Source organism: Triticum aestivum, chromosome 6D, assembly GCF_018294505.1.
Source record: "Triticum aestivum cultivar Chinese Spring chromosome 6D, IWGSC CS RefSeq v2.1, whole genome shotgun sequence".
NCBI classification, from domain to species: domain Eukaryota; kingdom Viridiplantae; phylum Streptophyta; class Magnoliopsida; order Poales; family Poaceae; genus Triticum; species Triticum aestivum.
In genome coordinates, this window is record NC_057811.1 from 150,893,834 (window position 1) to 150,915,205 (window position 21,372).

Below are 21,372 nucleotides of genomic sequence, written 5' to 3' on the forward strand. Positions count from 1 at the left end.
TTAGCAAGCATTTCTTCCAGCACAACTCCAGGGTGTTCAAAAGGGGCACGTGGACGCGTCGCAAGATACAGTCGGAGTGCGGCATGCACGCGATGTGGCACAAGACCAGCAATACCTTGCCGATGATGGTCAACGGCCGGCAGACGGGCAGCAAAAAGGTCCTGGTGCTGCACACCAACAAGAACTTCGACCAGCAGAGCACCAACTAGGTGATGCACCCGTGCCACCTCGGGGACCTAGAGCAAGAGAAGGAGCGGGAGCTGGTCCTCTACAAGATTTTCTACCAGACGAACACTAGGGCCAGGACTAAAAAGATTATAGGTTAGTTTGGTATTGGTACATGTACTACCTGGTCGTATGCAAGTTGTTTGCTCACAAAATCCCTATGCATAGGAAGTGGGTTAGACTTAAATGTGATTGCCATGTGTTTCATGATGCTCTTGTTATGTTTCAATTCTTATCTTTTATGCGAGCATCATTGAAATCATCATGCCTAGCTTAAAAGGCATTAAAGAAAAGCGCTTGTTGGGAGACAACCCAACATTTATACCTACTATTTTTGTGTGTTCACATGATTAGGGTACTGTAGTAATCATGTTTTATAGCTTTTGTTACAATAAAGTGCCAAGTAAAGCCTTTGGGATAGCGTGGATGATAGTTGACTTGATTGTGTGCAAAAACAGAAACTTTTGCTTCCAGAGACAGAATTGTTTAACTTCACTGTAGCGTCGAAAAATTCTGAATTTTTTACAGATTATTGATGTGCAAATTTTCTATGTTTTCCTATATTTTCAGAATTTTTGGAGTAGTAGAAGTATGGTAGTTATCCAGATCATTACAGGCTGTTCTGTTTTTGACAGATTCTGTTTTCAATGCATAGTTTGCTTGTTTTCTAGTTTCTATGGATTATATTGCTCAATATAAATTGTGGAAATTATATGATACAGTAGGCATTGTGTGCAAACAATTATGGATATTGTCTTTGATAGTACCAAAGTGAAATGGTTTGCTCTTTATCATACTAACCTATCTCACGAAGTTCCGTTAAGTTTTGTGTGATTGAAGTTTTCAAGTTTTGGGTGAGATGTCGATATGAGGAGAATAAGGAGTGACAAGGCCTAAGCTTGGGGATTCCCAAGGCACCCAATTTAATATTCAAGGAATATCCAAGCAACTAAGCTTGGGGATGCCCCGGAAGGCATCCCCTCTTTCGTCTCCAACATTATCGGTAACCTCACTTGGAGCTATGTTTTCATTCGTCACATTATATGTGTTTTGCTTGGAGTGTCAATTTATTTGTTAGGATTTGCTTGCTATTATTTAGAATAATGTTTTGCATCTTTCTTTTCAATAAAAATATCAAGTATAGCCTTTGCTATGCTTATTTTGCAAGTCTACATGTTGCTGTTTGAAAACGGAAAGTTTACCGTTGTTGCAAAAATTCCCTAGAAAAGTCAGAATGTGATAAAATATTGGAACTTTTTGAAAAATAAGCTCTGATAAATTTTCTACAGTTTTGTAAAGTTTTCATAATTTTTGGAGTTGAATAAGTATTGATACTCTTGCATTCTTTACAGATTGTACTGTTTTGGCAGATTGCCGTTATGTTTGCATTGTTTGCATATGTTTGCTTGCTTAATGATTCTATTTGAGGATAGGAGTATTAAATATGCAGAGGAATTTAGTATGCAATGCTGAATAATAATTTTAGTTATTTGCTAAAGTAGAGAATGATAAGGTTTTTGCATTGGCTTATACTAACTTGTCTCACGAGTTCTTCTTGAGTTTTGTGTGGATGAAGTTTTTAAGATTTAGGGAAACCATGGTATAAAAGGAATTAAGGAGACACAAAAGCTCAAGCTTGGGGATGCCCAAGGCATCCCAAGATAATATTTCAATAATTCTCAAGCATCTAAGCTTGGGGATGCCCCGGTAGGCATCCCACCTTTCTTCATCAACAATTATCGGTTAGTATCGGTTAATCCTAAGTTTTTGCTTCTTCACATGAGTTGTGCTATCCTTGAAATGTCATTTTATTTTCATTTTTCTTGCTGTTTTATAAAATACTTAGATCTGAAAGTTTTAAATAATAGAGAGTCCTCACATAGCTATCTATTTACTTAACTACTCATTTGATCTTCACTTATATCTTTTTGGAGTAGCTTGTCAACTCTTGTGCTTCACTTATATCCTATGAGTAAATTGTTGAATAAATTGAATGTCATGAAGTTGAAATCATATCATGCCTAGTGGTAGCTTCACATTGGTTTTAGAAAGTGAAATCTTTTGAGGCTTGACAATCACAATATTGGTCATACAAGCAATTCACGAATGATTAGTAGAAGGAAGAGAAATTTCACATGCAAATACACTATCTTGGAAATCTTTTGTGATTTTGAGCCCCCATCAAAATATTATATGCAAAAAAATTGACGTTGGACAAGGAAGACAACGTGATGGTTTATGTTTGTTCATATTCACATAGAAGCTATATTGTCATAGATCCTTCAACATGTGGTGCTTGCCCCCCATCTTTGCTAGCCAAAAATCCGCACCAAGTAGAGATACTACTTGTGCATCCAGAAACCCTTAAACCCAAATCTTATTTTCAAGAGTCCACCATACCTACCTAAGGATTGAGCAAGATCCTTCAAGTAACTTCTCATCGGTGCAATAAGGCAATAAAATTGCTTCTAAAAGTGTTAGATCATTTAGTGTAAGAGAAAATTGAGCGTTGTACGAACTTGTGATGGCAAAGAATAAAAGCGACAGACTGCATAATAAAGGTTGCTAATAAGGGGCAATATAATGTGATGTTCTTTTGCACTAAGGGGTTGAGTATACAAACAAATAAGCGCATGGCAAACTCTACTTTCCTCTGCGAAGGACCTATCTTTTACTTTTATGTATTTACTTTTATGCAAGAGTCAAAGTTTTTCTCCCTATTCCTCTTTATTTTTCTCCTTTGGCAAGCATCATGTGGTGAGGAAACATCTAGGCACATATGTCCAGTTGGATATGGGTAGCATGAGTTATTATTGTTGACATCACCCTTGAGGTGAATACGTTGGGAGGCGAAATTATAAGCCCCTATCTTTCTATGTGTCCGGTTGAAACGTTTTGCTCATGTGTATGCGGTGAGTATTAGCAATCATAGAAGACTATATGATGGTTGAGTATGTGGAGCTCTTACTTAAACTCTGTTGAATAAGTTGAATTACAATTGCTTGGTGACTGAGAACATAGGTTGTTGAGTTTCAAGAGAATTCATCGTTTGAACCTTAACATGTGAATTGGTTGCTACTTTAACATGAGAAGTTTTATGAGAAAGAATTGCTGCTATGATGCTAGGAAAAGTGATTGAAATTGTCATTGATCAAATTTGTTCAATTTGCTAGCATTCACACTTCATAAATTATTTCTTTTATCATTTACCTACTCGAGGACGAGTAGGAATTAAGCTTGGGGATGCTGATACGTCTCCAACATATCTATAATTTATGAAGTATTCATGTTGTTATATTATCATTCTTGGATGTTTTACAATCATTTTATAGCAACATTATATCATTTTTTGGGACTAACCTATTGACCCAGTGCCCAGTGCTAGTTGCTGTTTTTTGCTTGCTTTTTACATCGTAGGAAATCAATTACAAACGGAGTCCAAACACCGCGAAACTTTTTGTGGATTTTTTATGGACCAGAAGACCACCAATGGGCAGAGCAGCACCTGGGGGTGCCCCGAGGGGGGCACAATCCACCAGGGCGCGCCTGGGGGCCCAGGCGCACCCAGGTGGGTTGTGCCCACCTCGGTGGCTTCCCGCACCCCATCTTTACCCTATAAATTCCCAAATATTCCGAAAACCCTCGAGGTTAACCTAGATCAGAAGTTCCGCCGCCGCAGGCCTCTGTAGCCACCAAAAACCCATCTAGACCCCGTTCTGGCACCCTGCTGGAGGGGGAATCATCTCCAGTGGCCATCTTCATCATCCCGACGACCACCACGACAAGGAGGGAGTAGTCCACCCTCGGGGTTGAGGGTTTGTACCAGTAGCTATGTGTTTAAGTTCTCTCTCGTGTTCTTGAGATGTCATGATCTTGATGTATCGCGGGCTTTGTTAATATAGTCGGATCATATGGTGTTTTCCCCTCTCTATCTTGTGATGAATTGAGTTTTCCCTTTGAGATTTCATTTTATCGGATTGAGTACTTTTATGGACTTGAGAGCACTTGATATATGTCTTACAAATGAATACTCATGGTGACAATGGGATATTATTTTGATTCACTTGATATATGTTTTGGCACTCAACTCGCCGATTCCCGAGGTGACATTGGGGTAATCTACGCATAGGGGTTGATGCACGTTCTTGTCTTTGTTTTACCGGTAGAAATCTTGGGGCACTCTTTGAAGTTCTTTGTGTTGGATTGAATGTTATGAATCTGAAATTATTTGGTGTTATTTTAGTATGAACACTTGGATAGGTCGATCGGAAAGAATAGCTTCGAGGTGGTTTCGTACCCTACAAATGATTTCTTCTTATGTTCTCCACTAGATAGGAACTTTGGAGTGATTCTTCATCGCACTTTGAGGGGTGGTTATATGATCCAATTATATTAGCACTGTTGAGAGATTGCACTAGCGAAAGTATGGACCCTAGGCCTCATTTTCAAGCATTGCAATACCGTTTTTGTGCCCGTTTACTATTTGCTACCTTGCTGTTTTTATTTATTCAGATTAGAAAAAATATATTTCTACCATCAATATTACACTTTTATCACCATCTCTTCGCCAAACTAGTGCACCTATACAAATTACCATTGTATTTGGTGTGTTGGGGACACAAGAGACTTTTTATTATTTGGTTGCAGGGTTGTTTGAGAGAGACCATCTTCATCCTACACCTCCCATGGATTGATAAACCTTGGGTCATCCACTTGAGGGAAAATTGCTACTTTCCTACAAAACTCTGCGCTTGGAGGCCCAACACGTGTCTACAAGAATAAAGTTGCGTAGTAGACATCAGCTCTATGTTGTCTGCCACAGATTTGGAGGCTGACTTGTGGGCCTACTAAGTTCATGCATACACCAGGATTCTAAAAAAAGAAAGTTAGCCAACAATCGACTCTACCAACGTCAAACTGTTAGATGTCAATCTAACGGCAATCGTGCTTCTTCAGTCTCTGTTCTTCCTGCTCCAGCCGCCCAAACCAGCACTGGCGGAACTGCCTGCTCCCGCCTCCCGTGGCCGGCTGTGCTGCCATGTAGGCCTCACAGCCCCACCATACTCACATCCCTGGCCTGGCTATCCCTCAACTCACCCACACCTTCTGTTATTCTCCGGCGACGGTAGCCTCACACTGTAGCCGAACAAGTAAACCCTCGTACCCACTCCGCGTGGGAAACAACTGCCAAGTCTTCCTCGGCTCCGGGTTGTTCCCTTACTTGGCCCCGCCGTCGTCCACCGCCTTGGTGCTCTCGGCACGATGTGGTCAACGAACGACATCCATCAGAAGAGGACTGTACGTGGAGAGGTTGACAGCTGGGTCCACGGCCGCACGCAAGGAAGTGCCTCCTTATTACGCGCAAAATAATGATTCCTCCTCCTGACAGCTGGGACACATCGGAAGTGCCTTTGTATTTCACGAAAAAAAATATTCCCCCCACTGACAGCTTGGATCCACCAGTTATTACGCACAAAAATAATGAATACCCCCGCTGCTACGTCGGTCCCACCATATTTGGAGGCTGACTTGTGGGCCTACTAAGTTGACGCAGACGTGGGGCTTAGTCAACTTAGTCAATATAAATGATTCTAGCTGCGGTGACCGTACGATGTCCATCCAACGGTCGTCGTGCTTCTTCAACCTCTGGTCTTCTTGCTCCTGCCCCTCAAACCAGGACCGGTCGTGCCGCCTGCTCCTACCTCCCGTGGCCGGCTGTGCTGCCACACATGCCTCACCGCCCCACCCTACTCCCACCGCTGGCCAGGCCTTCCCTCTACTCACTCGCACCCCTTTTATTCTCCAGAGACGGCAGCCTCAAACCGCAGCCAAAGCAGTCAACCCTCGTACTCCCCTCCGCGTGGGCATCCACTGCTGCGTATTCCCCGACTCCGGGTCGTTCCCTTCCTAGGTCGCGCCGTCGTCCACCACCTTGGTGCTCTCGGGCGGTACGGCATCGTCAACGTGGTCAACGAACGACAGCCATCAGAAGAGGACTGTAAGTGGAGAGGCTGGCAGCTGGGTCCATGGCCGCACGCAAGGAAGTGCCTCCTTATTACGCGCAAATAATGATTCCTCCACCTGACACCTCAGACCTACAGGAAGGGCCTCTGTATTTCGCGAAAAAACGTTCCCTCCTGACAGCTGGGACCCACCGGCTTTATCTTCGCACGGGAGGAACTACCTGCTTACCCCCTGATAGCTGGGACCCACCAGGTTGAAGCGAAGGTAGCGTTATCTGTCCGGCTGCGAACCTGTACGTACATAGTGGTCGATCGGTCTCTCTGCAGTGATGTACCGTGGCCAAGTAAGGAGCGGCACGTGTTGAAGTAGAGGCGCCGACATAGCATGTCACGCAGTCCCGTCTATATCGTGTACACATACGTTCGGCCACGCTGCAAGATAGTAAATACGGCTACGTGCGTACATACGGGTGGGGTCTCTAATGCATACAACGACATCGTCCTGTTCATCGACAGCCAACCGGCTGGGTCGGAACAGAGTAAATAGCATCGCGTGTTCATCGGGAGCCAACCGGCTTGGACGGAACAGCCGAAACGAGGTCTGGCATACCACAGAACAGAGGAAACGACCTTCTGTTCGACCGCGTATAGTTGATACGGGGTCCTATTCATCGGGAAGGGTCTGGTGTACCGCAAAACAAAGGAAACAGACTTCTGTTCGAGTGCCTACGGTCGAAACGGGGTGTTGTTAATCAGGAGCGGTGTGGCGTACCGCAAAACGGAGGAAACAGACTTGTGTTGGAGCGCCTACGGTCGAAACGGAGTCCTGTTTATCGGGAGGGGTGTGGCATACCGCAAAACGGGACTCCACGGGTTACTGTTGATCCACCGTCGACTTCCTCCAGCCTCCACCTACTACTGTTCATCCACCGTCAACTTCCTCCATCCTCCACCAGCTACTGTTCATCCACGGGGTCCTGTTCATCCAGCCTCCACCGGCTACTGTTCATCCAGCCCTCCACGGGGTCCTGTTCATCCAGCCTCCACCGGCTCCTGTTCAACCAGCCCTCCAAAGGGTCCTATTCAACCAGCCCTCCACGGGTTCCCTCCACCGGCTACTGTTCATCCACTCCCACCTCCTCGGTCGAGGTCCTGTTCATCCAGCGGCAACGACCTCTACTACCACGGGATCCTGTTCATGCAACCCCCACCGGGAACTGTTCATCCAACCCCCACCGGGAACTGTTCATCAGGAGGCAGCTTCGATCGGCTTCAGTTAGCAGCAGTAGTGAAGGAATCACTCGGCTTCAGTTGACAGCAAGGGATCGATCGGGGTTCAGTAACATACCTAGTGCAATCGCTCGGGTTCAGTTAGAGCCCAACGCCTCGCTTGGGTTCAGTTAGAGCGCAACGCCTCGCACACACGCGCGTACGTGTACGAGAGGAATGCGCAAACCTCCGTGCATTGCTCAGCCCCGACCACCCACCATAACCGGAAACTCCCCGAAATTTTCCTCGCCCTCGCTTCTACCACAATTTTTTCCGTCATGGACGGCCCAAAGAATGTCATGCACGTGCGTCTCCGGCCCGCCCAGGATGAAAAGCTCATTTTCTGTCATGATTTTTTGTCATAAAAGTAGGAGCCCACCACATCTATGATGATACTGGGCTTTGTCACAATTATCGTCATAGAAGTGTCATAAGCATGACAGGAAAAAAAATTCGTTTGACCCAAAATGTCACGGATGTGTCTTTTTTTTTGTAGTGCACTATCTAATTTTTGCAACTAAAATTCAGTAATTAAGCATAGATTTCAGTCATAGATTAAGCAGCCGTTCTATATACAAACAATTCAACTCGACAGCTGAACCGACCAAACTTTTTCCCAATTGTTGCCAACCACGTACTGAAATAGCTAGTTCAACTATATATACTAGCTAATTTTAAGTACATTGTACAGTTTCACCACATCTATAGTCAGATGAACTGAATAAAATAGCCCCTAAATACTACTACTACGGAGCAGCTTTGTACTACTTCTGGCAGCCTCTCCTCTCCCGAGCACGCTCAGTAAGAGGCAGAGGAGGAGGAGCCTACCGACGAGCTGGACAACTGCAATACGGTGCCTGCCGCTGCTGCACCTTCAGCGGCGCTCACCTCGAACGCCCTTTGCTGCTCCAGACGACCCCTCTCGACGGTGGTTCTACTCGTGGATCTCCTGATTCCTCGCCTCTGCGGCGGCGTGTGCTGCGGCCCCGGCGGCGGTAATGCTCTTTGCGTGCTCGACGAGGCGCTCCTCCTCCTCCCGCAGGAACTCGATATAGCGCGCAAGGTCGCTGACACATGTGCGGGCCTGCACCTCCGCCTCCCGCCTTCGGGCAGCAGTGGCGGAGCCGGTGATGACCTTGGCGGTCGACGGTGGGCTGGCGGCCACGGCGGCCGACGATGGGGTGGCGGCCACGACCACCACCTCCCGCCTTCGGGCCGCGGCGGCAGAACGGGTTATGGCCACGGTGGCCGGTAGTGGGATGGCGGCCACGACGGCCACCTCCCGCCTTTGAGCCGTGGCGGTGGAGCGGGCGATGCTGGCTTTCGACGATGGGGTGGCGGCCACGGCGGAAGACGGTGGGGTGGCGGCAACGGCAGCCGGCAACAGTTGTCGACGGGCAGCGGCGGCGGAGCGTGTGGTGGGTGTTCCGCGCACACCCAACAGGGACGCCACGTGCACTACACTACACGGGGGACTGCGCCGCCGCCGCGGTGTAGCCTCCCAGCTGGATCAATTTATCTTGCCATGGGAAGAGGTGCTTTGTGATGGGTTCACTCTTACGGTGCTCAATCCCAATGACAAAAAGGGAAATGACATGTATGTATCATTGCTATTAAGGATAACAAGATGGGGTCTATTCCTACATGAATAGATCTTGTCTACATCATGTCATCGTTCTTAATGCAATACTTCGTTTCTCCATGAACTTAATACACTAGATGCATGCTGGATAGCGGTCGATGTGTGGAGTAATAGTAGTAGATGCAGGATGGAGTCGGTCTACTAATCTTGGACGTGATGCCTATGTAATGATCATTGCCTGGATATTATCATGATTATTTGAAGTTCTATCAATTGCCCAACAGTAATTTGTTTACCCGCCGTATGCTATTTTTCTCGAGAGAAGCCACTAGTGAAATCTACGGCCCCCGAGTCTCTTATTTATCATACCTTTGAGATCTATTTTTATTTGCTTTTATTTTCAGATCTATTAATCCAAAAACCCAAAAATACCTTGCTGCATTTTATTGTTATTTATTTTATCTCACGTTCCCGTGAGATCTATTTATCCAATCTACTACAATTTTATCGATCTTTTTACCCGGGAGGGATTGACAACCCCTCTTTTACGTCGGGTTGCAAGTATTTGTTCTTTGCGTGCAGGTACCGTTCACGTAGTGTTGCGTGGTTCTCCTAATAGTTCGATAACCTTGGTCGCATCACTGAGGGAAATACCTACCGTAGTTGTGCTGCATCATCCCTTCCTCTTTGGGGAAATACCGACGTAGTTCAAGCCGCATCATCTGGCAATTGCTTTAATTCAAACACAGGATCAACTTTAGGTGGAGGAGGACCTCCTAGAGTTTAAACAGGAAAAATTGTGTTTAAGGATAGGTTGTTGTTCAATGAATATTTTATCTATTTCATTTCTTTCATGTAAGTGCATATCATGTTCATGTTCTAGCAAATATTGTTCTAGTGGATCAGTAGGAGGCACGACAATAGAAGAAAGACCAATTATCTCATCCTTACTAGGTAATTCTTATCATGAGGATGTCTACGAAACTTAGAGAAATTAAACTCATAAGGCACATCGCCAAAATTGACACTAACAGTTTCTTTATGGCAATCTATCTTACCATTGACAGTGTTCAAGAATGGTCTACCAAATATTATGGGACAAAAATCATCTTGTGGAGAACCAAGAACTAGAAAATCAGTGGGGTATTTTATTTTCCCACACAATACTTCAACATCTCTAACAATCCCAAGTGGTGTAATGGTGTCCTGATACGTCTCCAACGTATCTATAATTTTTGGGTGATTGAAGATATCGATATGAGGAGAACAAGGAGTGGCAAGACCTTAAGCTTGGGGATGCCCAAGGCACCCCAAGGTAATATTCAAAGAAGACACAAGCAACTAATCTTGGGGATGCCCCGGAAGGCATCCCCTCTTTCGTCTTCAACATTATCGGTAACCTCACTTGGAGCTATGATGTTGCTTGAACTATGTCGGTATTTCCCCAAAGAGGAAGGGATGATGCAGCACAGCTATGGTAGGTATTTCCCTCAGTTATGAAACCAAGGTGTCAATCCAGTAGGAGAACCAAGCAACACTGTGTAAACGGTACCTGCACACAAAGAACAAATACTTGCAACCCAATGCGTAAGAGGGGTTGTCGATCCCTCCACGGTAAAAAGATAGATAAGTTTGTGGTAGATTGGATAAATAGATCTCGATCAAATGCAAAATAAAATAAGTAATAAAAAGTGCAGCAAGGTATTTTTGGGTTTTTGGAATAATAGATCTGAAAATAAAAGGGGCAAATAATAGATCGGAAAGCTAATATGATAAAGAATAAACCCGGGGGGCGGTAGATTTCACTAGTGGCTTCTCTCAAGAAAATAACATACGGTGGGTAAACAAATTACTGTTGGGAAATTGATAAAACCTCAAGTAATTATCACGATATCCAGGCAATGATCAATATATAGGCATCACGTCCAAGATTAGTAGACCGACTCCTGCCTGCATCTACTACTATTACTCCACACATCAATCGCTATCCAGCATGCATCTAGTGTGTTAAGTTCATGGAGAAACAGAGTAATGCAATAAGAACGGTGACATGATGTAGATGAGATCTATTCATGTAGGAATAGCCCCATCTTGTTATCCTTAATAGCAACGATACATACGTGTCTTGTTGCCCCTTCTGTCACTTGGAAAGAACGCCGCACAATCGAACCCATCACAAAGCACCTCTTCCCATGGCAAGAAAAATTGGTCTAGTTGGCGTAACTAAACCAAAGATTCAAAGAAGAAATGCGAGGCTAAAAATAATCATGCATATAAGAGATCAAAAATGACTCAAATAACTTTCATGGATATACAGATCTGATCATAAACTCAAAGTTCATCGGATCCCAACAAACACACCGCAAAAAAGAGTTACATCAAATAGATATCCAAGAGACCATTGTATTGAGAATCAAAAGAGAGATAGGAAGCCATCTAGCTACTGCCTACGGACCCGTAGGTCTATGATGAACTACGCACGCATCATCAGAGAGGAACCATGGAGGATGATGAACCCCTCCATGATGGTGTTTAGATTAGATCTTGTGGTTCTGGAACTTGCGGCGGCTGGAATTGTTTTTCGTCGACTCCCCTAGGATTTTTGGAATATTTGGGGATTTATAGGGCGAAGAGGCGATGCGGGAGGCCACCGAGGTGGGCACAACCCACCAGGGCGCGCCTGGGCCCCCAGGCATGCCCAGGTGGGTTGTGCTCCCCTCGGGGCACCCCTCTCATACTTCTTTGGCCCATGTTGTTTCTTCTGGTCCATAAAAGTTCTCCAAGAAGTTTCTTTGTGTTTGGACTCAGTTTGGTATTGATTTTCTGTGAAGTAAAAAACAATAAAAAATAGCAACTGGCACTGGGCACTATGTCAATAGGTTAGTCCCAAAAAATGATATAAAGTTGCTATAAAATGATTGTAAAACATCCAAGAATGATAATATAATAGCATGGAACAAGCAAAAATTATAGATACGTTGGAGACGTATCAAGCTATATTTTGATTGTTCACATGATATGTGTTTTGCTTGGAGCGCCATTTTATTTTGTTAGGATTTGCTTGTTGTTATTTAGAATAATGTTTTATATCTTTTACTTCAATAAAAGTGTCAAGTATAGCCTTTACCATGCTTATTTTGCAAGTCTATATGTTGTTGTTTTGAAAACAGAAATGTAGCGACCCGACCTCAGACGGTCAAGTCTCTGTGTTTAGTGGCATCCCTGGATCGGTAATGCTGACACACACAGTACTCGAAAGATTTATAACAGAGTAGCAATCACACACTTATTACATCGGATGTCTCAAAAGAGAACTTATTACAATAAATATGGCTTAAGGCCATCTAAATGCGATAACAGCGGAAGGCTTGGAAGATAAAGTGAGTCCATCAACTCCAACGGCATAGCTGAGTGCGTGACAAACAACCTATCGCACCTTACTCCTCGTTTGAAAAGTCTGCAACATGATATGTTGCAGCCCGAAAACGGGTCAGCACATGGAATATGCTGGCAATATAACACTGTAGAGCAATGAACAGGTAAATGCTATCACTACATGCATATTTGGCTCGTGGAGGCTCTATGGATATAATGTTTTTGCGAAAAGCCAATTTTTTCCTACATCAAAGGAATATACTTTATTTAACTATCATGGTTGTTGAAACATTGAGAATGGTACCCCCATCTCAATCCCAACTAAAATTAATTATTAACCCAACAAATTAATTTAGAGTGATGAGATCAACATGATAATTCAAGAACGAGATACTCAAGATGTCCATAACCGGGGACACGGCTAACCATGATTAGTTTGTACACTCTGCAGAGGTTTGCACACTTTTCCCCACAAGACTCGATCTCCTCCGTTGGTTTTCTCGCACTGCATGGTGTTTGAGAAACGGATGACCGAGACACGGTCTTTCAGAAGCATTAACTCTAACCCCGGGTAGACAGTACCAACCTACATCCCCTACATCTACTAGCCTACCACTGGAAGAGGTCATGCAACCTACTCAACTATGCTAGAGCCCATAATAGCTTGTGGCTGCACACGGAAGTTTCTAGCATGAATAATCTTATGATCCCTTTGAGCCTGGGTGGCGGACCATAGGATGATCACACGGTATAACCCCGGGATCTCCCAGGACAACACTGGTATAACCCCAAGTGCCCAAAACAAACAACCCACCCAGATGCGTATTAAAGTTGCCACCTTAGAATTGAACCATTAATTAAACACTCACATCTATCATGGATACACTCAAACCCAATCCACGTCTACGAGCATAGCATAGCGATATAAGCATAACGTAGAAGTCACTCCCAAGGGTTTGATGATAAAACAGGCAATAGGTCCTACCTCATCAACTACTTCCCAATACCCACATGTTAAACACATCCTAATCATGTTGTGTTTGAGGATTGTAACTAATGCATAAAACTGGGTATGAAAAAGTATGATCAATGTGTTACTTGCCTTGCTGACGATCAGCAAAACCTAGTGACTCGTAGTAGCACGCTTCGCACTCCGGGAATTCTATCGCAAACAAACAATATCATACATAAGCAATCAAGCAAAGATGCACGGGTAAAACTCAAAATAAGAAGACCTAACCAGAAAGTTACACTGAAGAACTCCGGTTTGCAAAAAGAATCAAATAAACGGAGCAACGAAACACAAACTACGAAAGAAACAAGATCCGATTACTAATCTGGACTAAAGTCAAATTTTACAGTACCAAAATCTTGTTCAAGTTGGTTAAACAGAAAGAGGGCTTCGAGACAAAGATCTAGGCGCTTGTTTCATCTGATTTGGATAAACGAGCTAAAAGATATACTAGATCGAAGATTAGGGAAGAAATCGCGATCGGAAATAATCGCGGAAAAACCCTGGAAAAAGAATAACCGACGAACAGGCTAACGAACGAACGTTCGATGTCTGCGACTAACCGACGAACAACCGTTCGTTAAAACGAACATATGGACGAACGTCCGCTAAATAAATAAACCGACGGAAAAACGAACGAACCGATCTATTTAAAAAAAAACTAGGTCTAGGGTTTTCTAAAAAACCAACGGTTTTCTCAGCGGCGGCTACCTCGGTGTCAATGGGATCGGCGGCGACGGGAGGCAGCTCCGGCGGCGGGGACTCCAGCGCCGGCGGGCGGGGTTGGAGGCGGCGGGGTCGCGGCGGCTTCGCGGGGGCGTCGGCGTCGCGGCGCGAGGCGCTGGCGGCGGCGGGCGGCGGGCGACGCTATTGTTTCGGGCGGGGCTGGCAGCGTCGCGGGCCTCGAGCCTCGCCTTATAAAGCCGGCCGGGCGGTGTCCTAGTCGGGCACGGCCCGTTAGGTCGGTGCTCTTTCTTAAAAAAAACTGACGCGGAAAAACAAATAAAAGAAATACTAAACGGACTCCAAAAATCCCGAAATAAATTTTCACGGTCCTCTAATAATATTCCGGACAAAGTGAACATTTATTTGGGCCTCTAATGAAATTTTGAAAAACGCATTTTTTTCCTAATTCAAATAAAATTGCAATAAAATCCAAATAAAATGTATTCCTTTGATTTTAATATTTTTCCTCCAATATTTCACTTATTTTTGGAGAAGTCATATTATCTCCTCTCATATATTTTAATATGAAATATTTCGAAGAGAAAAATTATTAAAACCAAAATGATCCTTGCCTCAATATTTGATAAAATTCAAATATGAAGAACGTGAAATCCCCAACTTTCTCCGTGGGTCCTTGAGTTTCTTAGGATTTCGAGGATCGCGAAATGAAATGCAATAAAATATGATATGCATGAATGACCTATGTATAACATTCCAAATTGAACATTTAGGATGTTACAAACCTCTCCCCCTTAAGATGAATCTCGTCCTCGAGATTCGGGTTGGCTAGAAAATAGGTGTGGGTGGTCCTTGCGTAGATCATCCTCTTTTTCCCAGGTGGCTTCCTCCTCGGTATGGTGGCTCCACTGAACTTTGCAAAAGTTGATAACCTTGCTGCGAGTAACCAGCTGGCAAACTCGAGAATTTTGACAGGTTTCTCCTCGTATGTCAAATCGCTATCCAACTGAATTGCTTCCAGGGGCACTGTATCTCTTAGAGGAATATCGGCCATCTCTGCATGGCACTTCTTCAACTGGGAAACGTGAAACACATCATGAACTCCTGACAGTCCTTCAGTTAACTCCAACTTGTAGGAAACCTCTCCCATGCGTTCCGAAACACGGTACGGTCCTACAAATCTCGGGGCTAACTTTCCCTTGACTCCAAAATGTTTAACTCCTCACAGAGGTGACACTCATAGATATGCTCTGTCTCCGATTTCATAGGCTACCTCCTTGCATTTCGAGTCTGCATAACTCTTCTGTCGGGACTGAGCTACCTTCAGTCTATCTCGAATCAGCTTAACCTTCCCTTCAGACTCCTTAATCAAATCCGGTCCAAACAACTGGCGGTCTCCAACTTCATCCCACATCAACGGTGTTCGGCATCTTCTTCCATACAGGGCTTCGAATGGTGCCATCTTCAAACTGGCCTGGTAGTTGTTGTTGTATGAGAACTCCGCGTAGGGCAGGTTGTCATCCCAACTAGATCCATAATCTAGCGCACAAGCTCTCAACGTGTCCTCCAGAATCTGATTGACTCTCTTGGTCTGTCCATCAGTCTGCGGGTGAAAGGCGGTACTGAACTCCAGTCTGGTTCCCAAAGTCTGGTGCAGCTGGTGCCAAAACTTTGAAGTAAAGTGTGTTCCTCTATCTGATACGATGGTCCTCGGAACCCATGCAGACATACGATCCTGGTCATGTATATCTTGGCCAACTTCGCACTTGTATAGGTGGTTTTCACTGGGATAAAGTGAGCTACTTTGGTCAAGCGATCCACTACTACCCAGATAGAATCATATCCCGATCGGGTCCTGGGTAATCCGGTGATAAAATCCATGCCAAGTTTGTCCCACTTCCATTCGGGTATCGGCATAGGCTGCAGTAGTCCTGCTGGATTCTGATGTTCTGCCTTCACTCTCTGACATACATCACATACGGCTACATACTCGGCAATGTCCTTCTTCATTCCAGTCCACCAGAAACGCTCCTTCAAATCCAAATGCATCTTACTGTTTCTGGGGTGTATCGAGTATGGCGAGTCATGAGCTGCCTGTAGTATCAACTTCCTAATCTCGGTATTATTGGGCACATATACACGGGCCTCAAACCACAAGGGTTGTGCTCGTCCTCACAAAAACCTTTGGCTTTTCCTTCACTCATCTTCTCCTTTATTTCAGCAATTTCTTTGTCATCCTTCTGAGCTTCTCTAATCTTTTCCAACAATGTTGACTGAACCTCCAATGCTGCAACAAAACCTCTAGGAACTATCTCCAAATGAAGCTCCCTGAGATCTACTGCTAACTCCCTTGGCAATCCTCCTGTTACTACAGTATTGGCATAACCCTTTCAGCTCAAAGCATCTGCTACGACATTAGCCTTGCCTGGAATATAGTGCAACTTCATATCATAATCCTTTATGAGATCCAACCATCTCCTTTGCCTGAGGTTCAACTCCTTCTGGGTAGAAATGTACTTCAAACTCTTGGGATCCGTGTACACATCACAACGGTTTCCAATAATAAAATGTCTCCAGGTCTTGAGTGCATGCACTACGGCTGCTAACTCCAAACCATGCGGGGCATAATTCAACTCATGCGGTCGAAGTTGTCATGAGGCATATGAAACAACTCTTCCGTCTTGCATAAGTAGTCCTCCAAGTCCTAAGCGTGAGGCATCGCAATACACTTGGAAATCCTAGCGTATATACGGCATCTGTCCAATGGAACTTGGTTTCTTTCTTCAACAATGCCGTCATAGGCTTCGCAATCTTGGAGAAATTCTCAATAAATCTCCGGTAGTATCCCGCGAGTCCAAGAAAACTGCGGATCTCTCCAACTGAGGTGGGTGCCAACCACTCGGTGACTGACTGAACCTTGGTAGGATCCACTGCTATACCTTCTCCTGATATAACATGTCCAAGAAATCCAACTTCCTTCAACCAGAACTCACATTTGTTGAACTTGGCATATAACTGATGTTCCCTGAGCTTCTCGAGAACCAAACGCAAATGCTCCTTGTGTTCCTCTTCATTCTTCGAGTATACTAAAATATCATCAATAAACACCACAAAAAACTTATCCAAGAACTCCATGAACACCTTGTTCATCATACTCATGAAATAGGCAGGGGCGTTAGTCAGTCCAAATGACATAACGGTATACTCATATAACCCGTACCTTGTGGTGAATGTTGTTTTTGGTATATCCTTTTCTTGAATCTTCAGCTGGTGATATCCTGATCGCAAATCGATCTTTGAAAACACTTTAGCTCCTTCTAGTTGGTCAAACAAATCATTGATCATCGGCAGTGGGTACTTGTTCTTGATCGTCACTTCATTCAACGCATGATAATCAACAACCATTCTCAATTATCCATCCTTCTTCTCAACCAAGAGCACTGGAGCTCCCCATGGTGATGAACTTTGTCGGATGTAACCTTTCTCCAACAACTCCTTAATCTGCTTCTTGATCTCTTCCAGTTCATTTGCGGGCATCCGGTACGGTCTCTTCGATATTGGTCCGGTGCCTGGCAATAGCTCTATCAAAAACTCAATATCTCGATCTGGCGGCATGCCTGGTAACTCCTCTAGAAATACATCGGGGTAATCCTTCACTACTGGCACTTCCTCCTGAACAACTCCTGAGAGAGAATTTACTTGAGTCCTCCTAGGCGCATGCCTAGATACATACTTGATCCTTTTTCCCTCCAGGGTGGTGAGTAGAATTGATCTGCTAGCACAGTCAATGTTTCCTCCATACTTCGATAACCAATCCATTCCTAGTATCACATCCAATCCTTGTGACTCCAAAATTACTAGGTCTGAGGGGAAAACATGGCTACCAATGGTTAAGGGTATCCGATCGCACCATCGGCTGGCCATATACTCTGCACCGGGTGAGCTCACTAGCAAGGGTGTCCTAAGGGCTAAGGTGGGCAACTTAAACTTGTCCACAAATCCCCTTGAAATGTATGAATGCGATGCACTAGTATCAAATAAAACAAGGGCAGTAAATGACTTAACCAAAAACTTACCGATAACTGCATCAGGCTGCTCTTCAACCTCCTCCACGTTCACGTGGTTCACTTGTCCCCTGTTGAAAGGGTTGGGATTCTTCCCAGCGCTTCCATTGCCATTTCCGTTCTTCAATTCCGGACAATCATTGGCGTAGTGCCCAGTCTTCCCGCACTTGAAGCAGGTAATGTGACTTTGGTCCTTCTTGGCGGGTGTGGCTGAGTTAGAGCGGTTCTAGTTACTACTTGTTCCATTCCCATTTCCATTCTTGGGGCCGCTATGGTTATGCGAACTACCTCCATTGTGAGTGTGGCCTCCATGGTTATGGGTCAATCCTCCCGAGTTCGGGGTGAAACGAGGCTTCTGCTGAGCTCCAGAATTGTACTTTCCTTGTCCATACTTCCTCTTGCGGCTCTCAATCTACTGTTGCTTCCCTTCAATCATAAGAGCCTTGTCTACCAAATCCTGGTAGTTGTTAAATGTTGCCACCATCAACTGCATGCTCATCTCATCATTAAGCCCTTCCATAAACTTCTCTTGCTTCGCGGCATCTGTGGCCACATCATCAGGGGCATAATGAGATAGCTTACTAAACTCATCTACGTACTGGGCCACAGTACGATTTCCCTGGCGCAAGTTGCGAAACTCATGCTTCTTCATGCTGATAGCTCCAGTTGAGATATGGGCGGTGCGGAATGCTTGCTGAAACTGATCCCAAGTGATATTGGCTATAGGGAAAGTGGCTGTGTAGTTCTCCCACCATGATGCTGCTGGTCCATCCAATTGGTGTGCGGCAAAATACACCTTCTCAGCATCAGTGCAACCTTCGGTGGTCAACTCTCTTCCAATCTTGCGTAACCAGACATCAGCAACTATTGGCTCGGTGCTACAGGAAAACACCGGCGGCTGCAACCTTAGAAAACGGGCTAAGTTGTCAACTAGAGGTGGTGGCGGTGGGTTGTTGTTGTTGTTGCCTTGGTTCTAAACTAGTATCTGCATCAAGGCAGTCTGTTGCTGGATCAACTGGGTGATCTCCGGTGGGAAGACAAATCTGGTGTCACGTCTCGGAGGCATCTCATGGGTTTAGAGGGGAGAGATTAGAATAGAAATGAGGTCTAGGGAGAAAGCACTACTCATATGCACATGAAACAAGCACAATCATATCACACCAATCAATTCAATCAAGGGCATACATTCGGTCTAGAACTAACGTTACAAAAGTGCTCGGACTACTGCTATATACATGGGGGAAATACTACTAATCATATGGTGGTCATCTAGAAATTTTGATCGGTGGAAGACTCCATAATATCCGCTCTGGCCTCGTCTTCATAATCATCATCACTATCGTCGGGGTCGTCGCTGATGATGTAGTCTTCAGAACGAATTTCCTTGGGTTCGTCGTCTTCTCCTCCTGGTGCGGGGTCTCCCATGAAAACTCCTAGCTTCCTTGTTAGGTCGTCATTATTCTCCACAAGTATCATCATTTCCTATTCATATCCATCGCGTGTAGACTTGAGTTCCTCTTCTAGCTCTGTGATCCTAGTCATCGCCTTCTTCAAATCTATCATGCCTGCGCACATCTGGTTCTCCTGGCGTCGCATGTGCTGGATTAACTCCTGGATGAAAGCTGCTATGGACCTATCCCTCCTGGTGCTGACTATATCCCATTGCTCATCTCGGCGCCGACATATTTGGTAGATAATGTCCTTCAGCTCCTGTTTGTAGACTTCGCCGTTGCGTCCCATGGCGATGTGGGCTACCATGCTTTTTCCTAGACTCCAGATTGGGGCATCAAAGAAAACTCTATGGGCTCAGTAACTGACGTGAATGTCCTTCCTGGAACTTGAACTCGAATCATCCAACGCTCCTCTTCTGGTAAAGTGGCGGTGTAGGTCCCGGTGAAGCTTGGTATTCCGATGTTCAGGTACCTAGTGACTTCCTTCAGGTGTCGTCCAAAGGGTGTGTCTTCATCCGGTTATGCAAACTTGTTCCTCGAGTCCGCCATCCCAAACAGTAGAAAATGGAGAGGAGTCAGAAATGAGTAGAGAAGAGTGACCTATGGCTCATCTTAGTGGTCGTGTCCTACATTCAGCGTGTGCTTTGATACCATCTTGTAGCGACCCGGCCTCAGACGGTCAAGTCTCTGTGTTCAGTGTCATCCCTAGATCGGTAATGCTAACACACACAGTACTCGAAGGATTTATAACAGAGTAGAAATCACACACTTATTACATCGGATGTCTCAAAAGAGAACTTATTACAATAAATATGGCTTAAGGCCATCTAAATGCGATAACAGCATAAGGCTTGGAAGATAAAGTGAGTCCATCAACTCCAACGGCATAGCTGAGTGCATGACAAACGACCTATCGCACCTTACTCCTGGTCTGAAAAGTCTGCAACATGATATGTTGCAGCCCGAAAACGGGTCAGCACATGGAATATGCTGGCAATATAACACAGTAGAGCAATGAACAGGTAAATGCTATCACTACATGCATATTTGGCTGGTGGAGGCTTTATGGTTATAATGTTTTTGCGAAAAGCCAATTTTCCCTACATCAAAGGAATATACTTTATTTAACTATCATGGTGGTTGAAACATTGAGAATGGTACCCCCATCTCAATCCCAATTAAAAGTAATTATCAACCCAACAAATTAATTTAGAGTGATGAGATCAACATGATAATTCAAGAACTAGATACTCAAGATGTCCATAACCAGGGACACGGCTAACCATGATTAGTTTGTACAATCTGCAGAGGTTTGCGCACTTTTCCCCACAAGACTCGATCTCCTCCATTGGATTTCTCGCACTGCATGGTGCTTGAGAAACGGATGACCAAGACACAGTCTTTCATAAGCATTAACTCTAACCCCGGGTAGATAGTACCAACCTACACCCCCTACATCTGCTAGCCTACCACTGGAAGAGGTCATGCAACCTTCTCAACTATGCTAGAGCCCATAATAGCTTGTGGTTGTACACAGAAGTTTCTAGCATGAATAATCTTATGATCCCTTTGAGCCTGGGTGGCGGACCATAGGATGATCACACGGTATAACCTCGGGATCTCCTAGGACAACACTGGTATAACCCCAGGTGCCCAAAACCAACATCCACCCAGATGTGTATTAAAGTTGCCACCTTAGAATTGAACCATTAATTAAACGCTCACATCTGTCATGGATACACTCAAA